This window comes from Acomys russatus, chromosome 4 (assembly GCF_903995435.1).
Source record: "Acomys russatus chromosome 4, mAcoRus1.1, whole genome shotgun sequence".
NCBI lineage: Eukaryota > Metazoa > Chordata > Mammalia > Rodentia > Muridae > Acomys > Acomys russatus.
The window spans coordinates 50,701,450-50,718,061 of NC_067140.1; the positions used below are offsets into that span (position 1 = coordinate 50,701,450).

A 16,612-nucleotide genomic window follows, 5' to 3' on the forward strand; every position below is an offset into this window, starting at 1 on the left:
CTTGGAAAGTAGACAAGGAGTTGACAGGGGTGGAAAGGAGATACAAGAGAGTTGTGGTTTTTTTTAAAAAAGGAATGCATTATATACATGAATGAAATCGTCAAAGAACAAAGATTAATTAAAGTTTTATATACATATAAAAGAACCCCACTGATCTTTGCTTATAATAAAATACTATTGCCGGAACAACAGATTTTCAGATTTGCATACCACCAAGACTTTGCCTCTGTTTAGGGACTCATTGAAGACTTCAAAGCAGAACATTTTACACATAGATCTAGACACAACACACACACACACACACACACACACACACACACCACATACCAGTACAGGTGTACAATGCAGAACAAAGACGGTATCTCCTACAGCCTCAGCCCGTGTCTCAGGAGGAAAGAAAACTGAGAAACAGCATCAGCAGTGCCACCTGAGCGTATGCCCTTGAATTGATATTAAGTAACACATTACTCATTATAGCCTTTAATCTCCCTTGCTGATACCTTTTAATTTTTAAACAGACCCATTTTACAAATCATATCCTCTTTCATGTGTTCTCTCAGCTATAGAATTAATTTTGCAAGCAAAATATCTAAACAGTAAGCATAATAAGAATGAAACAGGTTAAAGCTCATTAGCAGCAGGGAGCAGATGTAGTAAAACTCTGGCAGTTCCCCTACATTTCCCTCTCAGTGGGGACATTGCACCAAGCTGTGAGTTAGTTGTGTAGCACAATGCTTGGCTGCTATTTCAGCAATTGCACCTCTCTTGCTTCAAGAGTAACACTAAGAATTCACTTTGATTTTTGATTTTTCTTTGCAGTAATAACATCTACAAGGACCCTGCAGAGTTAAAACAGAAAGTTAAGCATTGACTGCCAGCTAATCAGGAGAATATATATATATATATTGCATATATAGAAAGTAGCATATAATTACTTGTATAAGAAAATGATTATCGATTATAAAGTCTTTTATCTTTAAAAATATTTTCTTGAAATATTAAGACACTAGAATCTGGATAAAACCAGTAATTGCTCCACTTAGACACCATGCAATATTTAATGTTCAGTAGGATAAATGTTACATAGCAGATAAAATATTCCTGTGTGAGGATCATAGCAACACAATGATTATGATATAAACTAAAAGCAAGTGGATTATGTTATTGAAGAATGCAATTTCAAATTATCAGGCCAGGACACCATGCTTTGTGTAGTTTTAAAATAGTGGTGTGTTTGAAGAAATGCAGACATTTCAGCCAACCTCGGGCACATAAGAGTTGTAATTAGCAACATCTTATTGAATTTTCCCCTAGACATTGTAAGACTTTCTTGAGACTAGAAGTACTGATTGTCTGTATCAAAATACTGCTGGAGAGATTTTCCTTTGCATGTACTCACCTGGAGTGGATATCCAAGAAAGTTCCGGAGGTCCTAATTTATTTGCAGAAATGACTATATACTGCCGAACTAATTCACGGTGCTGCTTACAAATCAGACTGCAACAAATATAAATGGAAAAATCAAAAATTTATCTGCCTCTCCTTACAGCTCAGTGAATTACTCTCTGATGCTTGGTATTTGTTTTACAACAGATCCATTCAGCCAAGTCTGGTGGTCAGTACACATCTGGAAGAATGACATTAACATCACCCTGGGCGAACTACAATAAAGTGCTCAGAGAAGTGAAAAGTGAATTTCTTAGAGTTTGGAGGCATATTCTCAGTGTTCTATTTTTCTAACAAAGTTCAAAATTCTCAGAAAAGTAATGAGATCCACCTTAAATCCTAAAGTAGAAATAAATGTTGAGATAACTCTCAGGTAGGTTAAACTTCTTCATTAAATTTCAAATGCCAAAGTCAAGAGTGTCACTACATTAAGAAACTGAACTACAAAATGCTTACCTATATACTAAGTACATTTGACTTGTCTGAATTGCTTGGCCCATAATCCAATGTAAAAAAGGGGAAAATAGTTTTACAGTTTCTCTAAAACAAACACCGTGTGGACACTGTGATGTTACTGGGGCCCAAAATGTGCAGCGTTTAGATCATGTCTTTGGAAAGTAGTGTCAAGTTTGTTGTTGTTGTTTGTTTGTTTGTTTGTTTCTCTTTCAGACCCCACTCATGAAACAACGCACCAAATACATTCACATTTCTTTTCTTTCTTTTTTTTTTAAAGCAAACGACAAAAGACCCAAATTATCAGCTTTTTTAAAAAACCTAAGCTTACATTACAGATTTAAACAATTGTCAGACTTGACAAAGTTGCCAGCATCCATTCACAACTAGAAAACAGCCTTAATTTACACTAAACTGGAAATGTATTACAGTAATAGTTTTTGTCACTAAATACTGAAAATAAAATTGAAGTGTTTCTGTAGAAGGCTCACCTGGCACTAGTAACGTCACAGACTGACACTACACACCCATATTTCAACACAATGAGAAGCCGACCCAGGCTGGTGTTAAAAAACAGTCTCGTTCTAGCACTGCTTAAGAATCACAGGGCTCAACTCAGATTACGTTTTGTTTTGTTTAAAATAAAGTGCGGCCCCTTACATATTATCCACAATTCCTTTTTCTATCTCTCTCCCCGAGCCCAGCAAGATGACCCAGGTAAAGAAGACCAAGTGGAAGAAGGTGGCCCCCGCCGTGGTGAAGAAACAGGAGACCAAAAAGGTGGTCAATCCTTTGTTTGAGAAGAGGCCCAAGAACTTCGGCATCTGGCAGGACATCCAGCCCAAAAGAGATCTCACTCACTTCGTTAAACAGCCCCGCTATATCAGGCTGCAGTGGCAAAGCGCCATTGACTATAAGCAGCTCAAAGTACCTCCTGCCATTAAGCAGGTCACCCAGGCCCTGGGCCGGCAAATAGCTACCCAGTTGCTTAAGCTTGCCCACAGGTACAGGCTAGAGACAAAGCAGGGGAAGAAGCTAAGGCTACTGGCGCGTGCTGAGAAGAAAGCTGCTGAGAATGGGGACGTCCCAACTACGAGACCACCTGTCCTTCGAGCAGGGGTCAGTACAGTCACCACCTTGGTGGAGAACAAGAAGGCTCAACTGGTGGTGATTGCCCACGACGTAGACCCCATTGAGCTGGTTGGTCTTTCTACCTGCCCTGCGTCGAAAGATGGGAGCCCCCTACTGCATCATCAAGGGAAAGGTCAGGCTGGGGCGCCTGGTCCAGAGAAGTACTCGCACCCCTGTTGCCTTCACACAGGTTAACTGGGAAGACAAAGGTGCTCAGTTAAGCTGGTAGAAGCTATTAGGACCAATTACAACAGCAGATATGATGAGATCCGTTGCCACTAGGGAGGCAACATCCTGGGTCCTAAATCTGTGGCTCGCATTGCCAAGCTGGAAAAGACAAAGGCTAAAGAATTCACTGCTAAAACTGGATTAAATGTGCACTGTTAAGTTTTCTGTACATAAATATAATTACAAAATTATCTTCAAAAACCAAAACAAAACAAAAACCAAAGTGCACACAGAGATTACAACAATTGTAAAGACCAGGAAAAAAAAAAAAAAAAAGACGGAGAAAGAATACTTCTATTTTGTGGTCCCGACAGACAACACACTAAAAAGTCTATGACAAATAGAGCCTCCAATGAGCTGTTTTATAAATACTTCAGATTAGGTACAGTTATACAGAAAGTTGAGTTTGTTCGAAATCTTCAAAAACAAAAAAAAGTTCCCATTATTCCTCAAGTGGTGCTAGTTATGACTTAACCTTTCAGTTAAATGCATGCATTGAATTACCTGTTATCCAAGCGTAGCAGGTGCTCCTTACAATTTATCGTCAAGGACGTTAACTGTCCATCATCTTCAACTTCTACTCTTTCTTGGCCGTTCTCCACAATTCTCTTTGTAGTGATTTTCTTGCCATTACCTAACTTAGTTGAGGTTGATATTGATGCCAAATGACGTTAAAGAGATGAAGTGTGACCCCCATGACCATCTAGTGACAGGAACGAGGTGAACCTGTATCAAGCAGGAAATCCACCTCCAAAAGAAGGAAATGCACTGAAAGCAGAGAAAAGCAAGCCGGCACCTCCGTGTCTAGTTCCTCAGGGACCCCTTCGGTTCCCCAAAAGAGCAATCAAATGGGTCTTCAAAGAAGTCAAATGAAAATGAGTCACTTCCTCCAAAAAATTCCCTAAAGACATCATCTGGGTTCTGGAACGTGAAGACAAACTCAAAAGGACTGTCAAAATGACTCCTTCACCACGATTTAATCCTTCTTTGCCGTATTTGTCATAGACGTCCCGCTTATTTGCATCTTCTGACACCTCGTATGCCTCAGTTACTTGTTTGAATTTCCTTTCTGCTGCTTCTTTATTTTCAAGATTTTTACTTGGGTGCTTGTTTCTGATATGCCTTTTTAATGTTCTGGGGTGAGGCATGCCCAGAACTTCATAGTAATCAGCCTTGTTTTAACAGAGTGTTGGAACAAATCTGAGGACTCGGTGGCCAGCGATGGGGGAAGTAGGGTGGCAGGTCTCCTCGTGGCTCAGGCATTGCTGCGCTGGTCAAGGTAAGTTTTCAAACAAAGTAGTTGGCAGGTACCATTGAGGGTCCTAACAACAGTAATATATACTGGGTCTAATATTTCCTTGAGTACACACAGGGTGGCAGATCTTGTTAATATGCTAGCATCCCGCTGTGCAGAGACACAGCTCTCAACCCAACTATTCTCTCTTCACTGTTTCCTGTAGAGAGTTTGTGTCTGTAAGGATTTCCTCAATGGTTTTCTACTGGAAATATGGAAAATAAACTTCCAGTGAATATTACCTTTCTGTATAATGAGAAAATGAGCAGGAAGAAGATAATTCAATTAAAATGTAGAACTGTGCGCAGGTAAACTGACAGGAAGCGTAGCTTCAATGCGGCAGAAAAACACTGCATGTTCTCTGGTATGCTACACGTATGTAAAACTTCCAACATTATGTCTGCCTTTGTGAATAATTCCACATGGGCTAGTGTCCCCTTAACAGAAAATCAGGAACATGACAGGAATGACGGCAAAGTCCTTGAGGGTAGCCAGGCCACAGGGTTGAAGAGATGCCCATCAAAACTCAATTCCACTGACTAATCAAATACAAGACAGAGGCAACAGCAGGGTATGAACCGAACTGAAGGACAGTGTTCTGAGTACGGTATTTCCAAAGAAGAAAAGCAGAGAGATGCTTGAAATTTTCCTGGGGCATAGCCTAGATCAATCTGGAATTAACTATGAAGTTACACTGCAGCCTGATATGCAGACATAAGACATAGGGCTGTTCTTCAGTTTAAAAAGAAAGAAAGAAAGAAAGAAAGAAAGAAAGAAAGAAAGAAAGAAAGAAACAGCAAAGCCATGCTGCACACTCTTGGCTGGATCCTGCCTGGTAGGTAGAAATGAAAACAGGAGTGAAGTTTCAGGTTACAGCTGCTACCAAATCAATGGTAGTTCTAAGGTGAAAACTTGAGCACATGTTAAGAAGCCACAAGATCATAAAAATGCAGGACTGGACAAAAACATGAGCATCCTCCATGCTAAACACACACACACACACACACACACACACACACACACACACACACACACACGGAACAGAATTCAGGAAGCTTTTGTTTTGTTCACCAGTTAAAAAGGCTTCATCTCTCCATCTGTTTCTGCAACTGGACATCTACCAGGAAGCCCAGTAGGACCATGTCTGAGACTCATCCATCATCTTCACAACAGTGGTAGAATAACTATACTGGGGGGGGGGGAGCCTGTCCAGACTTGTTTATATCTTCTTAGAAAATCTTGTGGAAGGACAATATACAAACCCTGAAAAATATGTTTAATACACAGCCTGGATGGTTTCTTTTAAATTGTATTACAGAACTATGTTCAGCTTTATGGTATGTTTCCCAAGCAATAAAATGACTGTCTTCTGGTTTAAATTCTTATATCAAAAATGCATTTAAATTTCTCCTTATTAAGTATTTCAGCATTTTCGCCACCTTCAGTTTGCATCGATTTTTGGGTATTTCCATTCTGGTTTTAGAACCACAAATGTATTTTTATGCTCCCAGTTTCTTCATCTTTCTCACATCCGTTTGTTTCTGGGGGATAAACTGCTTAACTTAGAAGAACCCAGATTCACAGTCCATTGTATTGTTTGCTTTTAAGTCCTTGATCTTGTCTACTCTACGGTTCGCTGACTAAAAATGCTTGCACCTAAGCCTGGTGGTTGGAGTTCGAACCCTAGGAGCCACAGGGTAGGAGGAGAGAGCTGACTACTGCAGATTAGTCTTTGACCTCCACTCATGCACCATGACAGAGCCACCAACACACATGCACACTATAGATAATAAAACAGAATAAAGACGAACTCTGAGGAAGATATGAAGCTGCATATATGTAACCCTAGCACTCAGGGGCTGAGACAGGAAGAGTGCCAAAAGTCTGAGGCCAGCCCGGCATACATGGACTCTCCTAATTGTCCTTTTCCAGAGCATGTACTATGACATAGCTTTAAAGAAAACGACAAGCATTTAATCACTTTAGTTGGACTTGCTAAGTTAGGTCAACTTTCTGAGAAAAAACAGGGGATAATTTTTCACTTAATAAAGGAAATGATATCAGCAAGCATACAAATCATTGAAAATATTTTTGATATGTTTACCTTCTGCAATATCCATTTAACAAGTTATTGTATATAAACTCAGCTTCATGTTTTTTGTTTTTCAAAATTAGCACACAAAGTGATGTATTATATTTTTGGCTGTTCACCATCACTCATCTTCTTCATCTTTCTGCCCTCAGTCCCTGTTTGAACTCTTCCTGTCCACTTTCAGTATCCCACCCCTGTGTCTTTAGTATTACATGTGTTCTATTGCCCCCTCCAGCCCTCCCTGCAGTTTCTATTAATTTATTTTTTTCTTTCACATATTAATTTAAATGATCATGGGAATTCTCATTTCCCAGAAAGAAATTTAGGTGTAAGGGAAAAAAAGAAGAAAAGTATTCACCAAGATGTTGTCATCATTTTTGTTCTGTATCTAATAGGTAAAGAAATGTCAGGGTTAAAAGTACTTCTAACAGTTTGATTTTAGAAATAACCCTGAGAGAATTAGGTTTGGATTTCTTAAATGCACCTACAGAATTTATTTCACTCCATGAATGATGAAGAAGATATCAGGGAAAGTTAACTAATTAGTCAACACTAAACCAACATATGGACTGTGGCATGTACTTGTCTGAGACTTTCAAAGGGGGTATGAGAGATCACACGGAAGCACATTATGAACATGATGGGCTAGCCAAGGGGAGAAGGAAAAAACAGAATGGTTCATAGAAGCTCTCAGAAAATGCCGTGCCACGGTATTCCCATCACACTCTTGTTTTGATGTGGAGTCTTCATCGGGAGTCTATTATAATTGACTTTTGCTCAGAGCATCCAATATGACAAGGTTCAGATGAAGACTCTGATGCCAATCAAAAGGAAGGACAAGAAAACCTTGTTAAAAATACTCATTTACTTCTTAGCGGTGCTTTTCTGTATACCTTTTAATGCTGCCCTCTAGGATTCGTTTTTATTTCCTCCCAAAGTTCCATATTTTTATGATAGTCTTCTCATTCATGTTGCCCAGAAACAAAAGAGCCTGCGGTGTCCTGACATTGGCTCTTTTTAAGATGTGCTCTATTCCCCAGTTTTGAGCCAAAGTCAAAGGAAAAGGTAATATATGAGCACAAGAAGACCTGAAGCTTGATAGGGAATCTCCCTTTTCCTAGAGAAAGAGAAAGGATGCCCCATCCTCATTAAAAATAAAAGCCCAGGAGCCACTAGCTGACATCGGCCCCTGGAAACCCCCGTTTCTTCAACTCATCAGAGCACACCATAGCCCTGTTGCGTATAAAGAAAAAGAAAAAAGAAATCAACCACAACAAAACACATCATATCTAACAATGGACTACTTCTTGGTTCGGCTTTTCTTCAGACATAGTGCATGGAGTGCGTTTTTTCAAATCAAGTATAACCAGTCAACTACATAATTACCTACAGGATTACAAAATTCATTTGTTAAAATTAGCTAAACCCAGCACTATCTGTACTCGGCACCTTGTAGCTTCCTACCACACATTAGACAACTTCACAGCTCTCTTGAACCACAGCTAATATAATCATTTTACACAGGAGGAAATTGATGTTTTAAAGGATTAAATCAAACATTTGAGTAAACTGATAGCAACAGTGTTGCAGGCATGGAACACATCCAGTGGAGGTCAGACTTGAGAACAGAGGCAACGAGAGTTAAGGCACAGGTTGGGATGCCTCTTTGTGCCCATAAAACTGCCTGGGATATGTGGATTCCAATCCTTAAAATGGCTTTTAAGTAGATGTGTCCATCAGCTGGAACTCATGGGTAAGCCTCCACAGATTACATAAGATAAGGATAGGTATCTTAAAGCATCCTAACAGTTGGTAAGAGTGCCTAGGCCACGTTTTTTCTGACCCAGAGTTTCCAGGGAAGAGCCACTTAAGGGTGTATGCCTACTTTTCTAGACTTTGTTCTGATTGACTGGTTAACACTGGGCAGGTCAGTCTTTCAGAGCCCAATCTCTGGGCCTCGTGGATCCTAAGGGAATGTCCTCGGGGCAGTTGGCCTTCTCCTGAGGAAGCTTCAGTTTCTATGGTAATCTGATAATTTAGGAAATCTTGGGGGAAGGCAGAAGACCTCCCCCCAAATGTGGGCTGGCTGGCAGCTCAAAGGTGTGGTGCTGCAGCATACTCTGTAACAGGACTTGAGATGGTGAGGTCAGGAAATAATTATGAATTTGATTTAAAAAGAGTATGTCTCAGTTAGGAGAGTAGGAGTTCCAATCATATAATGAGAGTCCCTGGCAGAAGAAAACCTGGTGCCTGAGAATGAGCATGCTATTTAAGGCAAAGGAACAAAAGTGGTTCTCAAAATATGCATTAGGAAATTTCACCTTGTTAAATAGTTCACATTATAAAAATGACTGCAAGAGGCAGATGTTGACATGCCTAACCAACTTATATTCTTTTAAATATCTTAAGTGTTGGCAATTTGGCATTTTAAAATCACTATTAATAGTTTATTCCAGTGATAAGTGAATCCTTCATAGAGATTGTATGCTTAATAATAAAGCAACATAGAGGCACAGGGGACCATAAGATTAACAGAACATTTCTTCCCTTTTCTAAAGAGAGAGCAAGGAAAAGCAAGGGCTCTCTGCCTTAAGCCCACTTCCGGCTGCTGTGGGAAGAGTGGTTAGAACAGCAGAGCCACAGGAAGAAGAGGAGGAGGCGAGGGTGTGAGATATTAGCATAAACTTCCCAAACTCTGAGAAGCTGATCTACGACGCACAGATTCCGATTCTGAAATTCAATGATGGCTTACTTATAATATACTTGACTATATCCTAAAGAGAAGGTTGCCAAAGTCTTTATGCCCTTGTATAATTTTTATTATATCACAGCTGAAGTTCCTCAGAAAGACAGCATCGACACTGAGGCACTTGAACTTGTAGCACGTTTAAAAATATTTGGGGTAGGGGCCTGGGAAGATGGCTCAGTGGTTAAAAGCACTTGCTCTTCTTCCAGAGGACCTGAGCTAAGGTCCCCGTACGCATGTTCGAAGGTGGGTCACAACCACCTGTAACTACAGCTAAAGGAAAATCCGATGCCTCTGGCTTCCCTGAGGACACCCATGTCCTTTCGTCCCAGCGTGCATGTGCACATGTGTGTGTGTGTGTGTCTGTGTGTTTCTATATCCATGTCTGCATTATAGAAATTATTAAAATGACTTTTAAAATATAATTAAAATTTTGATCAAAACACATTGTACAAAAACTTGCAAGAGGTAGCAAAATAATAAAAGGAAAAAAAAAAAGACCCAATTTTATCATTTTTTCGAACATTGAAAGTTTCATGTGTGAATATGAGGTGTTCTGATGGAATACATCCTCTACTCTCTCCCCTCCAGTCCTTCCCATATCCCCTCAGCCCCTGCTGCCTCCTCACCACTTTTTTTTTCCTGCCTCCCTGTGCTACCAGAGTGTGTGTGTGGCTGTTAGGCCATCCACTGGAAGATGGACAGGCTACCTGGAGACACCTCCCGGGAAGAAAACTGGCACTTCCTCCCAGCATCCACTAATTGCTTTTGAGTCCAGCTCAGCTAAATAATAAGCAAAATATTTCCGGGAAGCTACATTCAGGCAAAGCGGGGTTTGCTTGAACATGTGTCTACCTACCTCTTTAAATAAAACATCTCTTTGGAATTCCTGGGTGATTTCTTCATTAGTTCTATACTCAAATTTGGACACTCCTTGTCACCACCACCCCAATTATACCACAAATCCAGAGCCCCAGTAGTAGGGCAGGTCAAGCTAGGTAGGACGTTTCATTTCAAACACCCAAACAAAGCTCGTTTTCTGTCCTGTGATAAGAGGTTTTTAAAATCCAGGGAATGATAGGGAGGTAATTCACAACACAGTCTACCATCTTAAACTCAATAAAATGCAAGCACAGGCTCTGAATGGAATGGCATTTCTATCCTTTAAAACTGGAAATAAGTGCTGAACAGGGAAATCCAGGGCGAAGATGGCAGCAGTAACGGGGGAGGACTTTCATAAATAATATCACCACTTATTTTCAAGCAGGGCTGTGCTACAATATGCTATTCTTGTCGTTTTGATCTTCCAGTTTTGCTTAATATTTATAAAAGGCCAATTATGTAGAATGTTGTAGTGGACATTACACAATTTTTTAGCATACCCTCTCTTCCTCAAAAGGAAAGGTGCTTAAGCATGGTTCATGGGTATGGCTGGGGATACGAATACTATAAAAATGAGCCAAGATCGTCAGTTCTTTTGTGAGCAAATAAAGGAGAAGGAAGTCCCCCTCAGTCATAGTTATAGGGGAGGGGAGTAAGGGGAAAATGGGAGGGAGGGAGGAATGGGAGGATACAAGGGATGGGATAACCATTGAGATGTAATAAGAATAAATTAATAAAATGAAATTTAAAAAAAAAGAAGATGCTATTGACTCTTATGTATCTATACCTGAAAGCCTGAAAAATCCTACTTCAGGGTTTCTAAATATTTCAGGATACTTTTCCAATGTTTCAAATAAGAGATGCCATTCAGCAGTTGTGGTATCCCACCCTTAGATAAGTTGTTTTTCTGAACTACATTTGAGCATTCTTGTGAGAGAGAGCCGCGTGCTACTCTGATGTAGAAAAATGTGAAGATTGGAGGCTGCTTCCGGTTTTCCTCCCATTTCAGCCTTGTCGCCTTCATTCAAGAACAGTTATTAAGTCTCTAGAAATAGCTGGGCTTCTCCTGAGCAGCCAGATTGTTTTTATCCATGAATACTGCCAATTTTGTCTCGGACTGTGTTTCCTTTTTGCATAGACTGCTAAAAAAGTCTTCTACCCAAAGCTGACAGGGACAGAGACCTCATATATGTATGGTATACATATGATCCTGGTTGACATCATTTCTTTGCAAGCTATCAAACATTTAGTGATTATGCAATATGAACCAGGTACTGTGTTTTTGATTTCATAACACAGAACTTCTTTTTATATTATGCACTTTTCTAAGATAATGAACATGAATACTAGGCTCCTAATTCTTAAGGCTACAGATTGCAGTCATAGAGCCACATTTTTTTTTCCAAACCAGAGAATTAACTCACTTCATTTCTGGCAAGAAAGATGGTTTTCTATAAATTCCAGTCACATCATATGGTTTGGTGCAAAATGAACTATCTATACGCATGAAACTAATTGCTTAATAGCCCCACTAACATATGCTTTCTGAAAAATGTACACACACACACACACAACAAACGTAATTGGTGAAATCCTTTGCTCCAGAGTCTTAGCAGAAAATTGTAAGTAAACCAAGAAACTTGCATATAAAACCAGTCATTTATTCTACCCTGTGCATCAAGAGCACAATAGGACGGTTCATCTGGGAAAGCCATGTGGTTATTCTTTGCCTGAATACCAACTTCATTGCATGAACAAATATGAAATGTGTTAAAAAAGAAACAAAGGTGTATTGTGGGCTCAGAAATCTTTATCTGAAAAGCTGTCACTGAAGGAAGGAAGCTGCCCTGATGAAAAGCTATGTTTTATGTCCGGGTTACATTTCTACCGCGGCAACAGACACTCACTACAAGCAAAAGCAACTTGAGAGAAAAGGTTTTTTTTTTTCCTACTTCACAGATAATAGTTAATCATCTAGAGAAGAATTCAGGACAGAAATTCAATTTGAAAACTGAAGCAGCGGCCTTGAAGGAATGCTGCTTACAAACTTGCTCCTCTTGGCTTGTTCAGCCTGCTTTCTTATGCAAACACCTGCTCAGTGATGGCGCCTCCCTCAATAAGCCAGGCCCTCTCCAGTAAATCAGTAAAGAAAACACCTTACAAAACTGCCTACTTGTAATCCAATAGACGCCTTTCCTCAACTGAGGGTTCTCTTCCCAAATAATTCTAGCTTGTGTCAAATTGAAAACAACAGCAGTACACTTTGAAATTGAATGCAGGTGACACCATACAGTAAATCAACACAACCAGGATGTGACTAATGAAAATAGGAGAGTGCCACTCTAATTTATGTATATTTGACTGAATATGCATGTGTTTGTGTGGGGAGTACTGTACATACATGTGTATGGGTATCCTTGTGTGTGCGCGCACCTGTGTGTGTGTGTGTGTGTGTGCGTGCACATGTGTGTGCTTGTGCCCATGCACCTGTGTGCCTATATGCGTTCATGGATCCTAGAGGAAAATGCAGCCACCTCTTTCATTTTCCACTTTATTCCTTTGAGTCAGAGTTTCTCACAGAAACCAAAGTGAGTCTGATATCCAGCAATCATTCCCCAGCAATTTTCCTGTCACTGTCCCCACAATATTGGGGTTACAGGTGAACATGTGACCTAGCCCAACGTTTTATGTGGTTCCTACGATCCAAACATAGGTTTGAATTCTTGTTCATTAAGCAATCTTGCACACTGTTCCATTTCTCTAGGGCCCCTACAATATTCCTAAGTAAAGAAATAATTTTAAGCACACTTTGTCTCCTTCCTAACTAAATGATGTATCAGCATTTTTGAACGCTTTACTTTTAAAGGTTTCTGCCTAGGAAGCTCAGCTGAGTATATCAAGTGTATCAAGATGAAATATCTCCGTTGTAGAATAACAATTTCCTTCCAGTTCATAAAGAAAGCGATGTGTCCTGGTATCATGGAGGTAAGGACTTTTTAAGCATTTCTTTATCCTAAATAAGTACCTTGCACAGCTCCACAAAATTAATGAGTATTCAATAAATGACTTCTGGTTGAACAAATGAATGAATGAAATAGCCAAAGATTGTTAGGCACAGAAGATAGTATCTAACTAATTCTTAAGGAGAGTTGAGGATGCAGTTGACTTGACTGCCACTCATTCTCATTTATTACTGAGAGAAAAACAGAAAGGACTACAAGCCAAATTTCTCTACTTATACGCCAAATTCTTACCACATTATGTACTATTTTATATGGAAATCATAGATTGCAAAATAACAGGCTCATTATAGAAAAGAATAGGCCATCAGTGCATAATCAAGTTGACTGGGGCTAAGAACCAGAAACCTTGCTCAACAGAGTTAAGATTGTGATAAGGCAACAAGACTGACATCTTTCAAGACAGATGCACAGAACCCTGGAAATGGACACCCCAGCACTGTGACACCAGCACCCTATATACTATGGGAAAGTCACTCAATGCAGAGCATTTACCACAAAATAAAAGTGGAGTTCCTCAGCAGAAAGGGGTAGTGGAGCAGTTTGCTTTTTCTCCAAAGTCATGGCTTCCACATAAGAGAACCTAAGGCTAGTGCCAAAGAGATTGAAAAAAACAAAATCAAAAACACAAACAAACAACAAGAAAATCCAAAACACTGGCACTTTTCTTCCCCTCCCCTTTGCCATCCTTTCATCCCTCCTTTCTTCCCTCACTCCCTCGTTCTCTTCTTTCCTTCTTCCCCCTCTTGTTTCTACCTTTTTCCTTCCTCTCTCCTTCTTTTGAAGATAAAAACCTAACATTTCCTTCAAGCAGCCAAGCAATTTTCCTTTTTTTTTTTTTTTAAAAAGACATCTCTATCTTTTTAAATAGTTTTTGCCTGTTGTTCAATTGTGGTTTTGTTGTTATTATTGTTTGGCTCTTTGTAATGAATTATTCAAAATTTAGAGCACTTGCCCCGTTCTACCACTGTTTCTCAAGGTTCCATCTAAGTTCCATGTGTTCTTCAGTGACTAGCCCACATTATCTATGCTTTTGGCATCTCTCTTTGTCATGAGTGGTTCATAGCAACGCAAGATATAATTTTAATATTTCCCTGTCCCATTCTACTGATTAATGAATAGATTTGCCTGTAATAGTTCTGTGACATTTTTAATATTTGAGTATAGAATATATTCAATGTTGAGTATGTCATATTCCTTCTTTCAGTGTTTAAAAACTATGCTTTAGCATTGTGAGCTATTGAGCCATTAACTAACTTACTTTTTTGTCGCGACCCTTCCGACCGCGGCCCGAACGTTCTTCTCCAGGCAGTTTATTCAGGAACCTTTTCAGCAAGCTTCTTCTTTTCCTTTCTCCCTTTCCTTCCTTCCAACTCAACACCCCAGCGCCCCTTTATATCCTCTGCCTCACCCAATCAGCAGCCCTTATGTCGATAGCTCCAATTGGTTCCCGACAAGGCGGGATGCACACGTCAGAGCAAAGCACGGCCCACAACCCAAATAAGGACTTATTTACCAGGAGCAGAATTGCAAGACATCCTGCCTGGCAGGTTGCCAGGTGCCATCTTAGTGAGGGCGATAGTTTCAGCTTCCCACAGTCCCCCCTTCTTTATTTTAAAACGCAACAGGCGGGAGTAGAGGTCTGATCTCCAGCCTCTTCGGGGGCGTGGGTACTTGATGGTGCTGCCGTGGATGTCGCACTCAGGCATCTGCCAGAACTTGTCGCCATCCCGGGACGTGCAGATGACCTCCCACAGGTTGATGTTCATCCAATTGTCGTAGCTCCCCAGGTGTTCGTTGTACGTCTCCCCATTTTTCAGCTCCACCAGCATGGGGTGATTCTGTGTTGTCTTCAGCAGCGACAAGGGGAGCATCTTCTCAGCGGAGACACTTCCGCTGCATCTCAGCTGCTCGTGCTCCCACCGGCGGCCCGTCGCGCGCCATGGGCCTGGAGGCCTTGTCCACCATCCTGGGCTCTGTCCACGCTCTTGTGGCTGCCAAGTTAATTTGTTCATAAACCTATGTAGACTTTCCAGTTGGGCGGTAACAAAGGCAGCTGTCACTCCATAGGTACGCACAGATTCTGCCAATCTTTGTACAATTTTAAAGTCCAGGGGCTCATGATATCTATTGCCCTGCGCATCCTGAAAAACAGGAAAGCACTGTTGGGTCCGTGCCTCTCTCCACACCTCTGGGCAAAAGGTACGTCCTGTCCCCAAGCCGTCCTCTCGAACGTAGGGAGGAGGCCGAGGCAACTCAGATAGAGGTGGCCCAGGAGCCGAAGGCTCCACCCCGGATTCTAGTGTCTCCATTTTCCAGATCAGCTTTTCTACTTCCTCTTCTGAGTCCTCCCCCTCTGAATCTGATGATGTTACAGATTTTGTAGGTTTTGCTCTCAACAAGTCTTTAAGTGCGATAAACACAGGGCTGAATGGTAAATTTCCCATTTTACTTTTGCTTTTGTCCGCTGTCGGGAACTTTATCGCTCGTACCGAGTCTTTATAGTCCTAACCGGAACCTTATAGTCTCTGTATCCGAGAACTTTATTTGCCCCTTGCTTACCAGGGAACCTTATAGTCTCTGTATCTGAGAACTTAGCTTGTCCCTCCCTTACCAGGGAACTTACCAGTTGACTGCCCTGACCACAAGGAGTTCTGAGTGCTCGTAAATGACAAGAGGTCCCCGTACGGGCCACCACTTGCCGCGACCCTTCCAACCAGCGGAAAATAAGGACGCGACCCGAACGTTCTTCTCCAGGCAGTTTATTCAGGAACCTTTTCAGCAAGCTTCTTCTTTTCCTTTTCCCCTTCCTTCCTTCCAACTCAACACCCCAGCACCCCTTTATATCCTCTGCCTCACCCAATCAGCAGCCCTTACGTCGGTAGCTCCAATTGGTTCCCGACAAGGCAGGATGCATACGTCAGAGCAAAGCACGGCCCACAACCCAAATAAGGACTTGTTTACCAGGAGCAGAATTGCAAGTCATCCTGCCTGGCAGGTTGCCAGGCGCCATCTTAGTGAGGGCGATAGCTTCAGCTTCCCACACTCTTTTATTTGCTTGTTTATTTGTGGTGCTCCTAGGCTTCAACTCAAAGCTTTATACACACTAAACAAGCAACTTTCCACTAAGGTACGTTTGATGGCCCTGAACACTGTCATTTTTGAAGAAAAATTTATGTTCCTAAAATAATCCCACTAGAATTTTGATTGATGTGCTAAAATTATACCTAGTTATTAATGTTATAGATTAGTTGTCATCTTCTAATTTTTCTTTCAGAAGAGTTATTCCCGACATTTATTTATCTCCTTATATATCACTT

At 40.8% G+C, this 16,612-nt stretch overlaps 2 pseudogenes; one reads left to right on the forward strand and one right to left on the reverse strand.

The window, feature by feature from the left end:
- Positions 1–2,607: 2,607 nt before the first annotated feature.
- On the forward strand, positions 2,608–3,417 carry LOC127188430 (60S ribosomal protein L7a-like; annotated as a pseudogene).
- A 341-nt stretch (positions 3,418–3,758) lies between these two features.
- Positions 3,759–4,406, reverse strand: LOC127188431 (dnaJ homolog subfamily B member 6-like; annotated as a pseudogene).
- Positions 4,407–16,612: the final 12,206 nt, after the last annotated feature.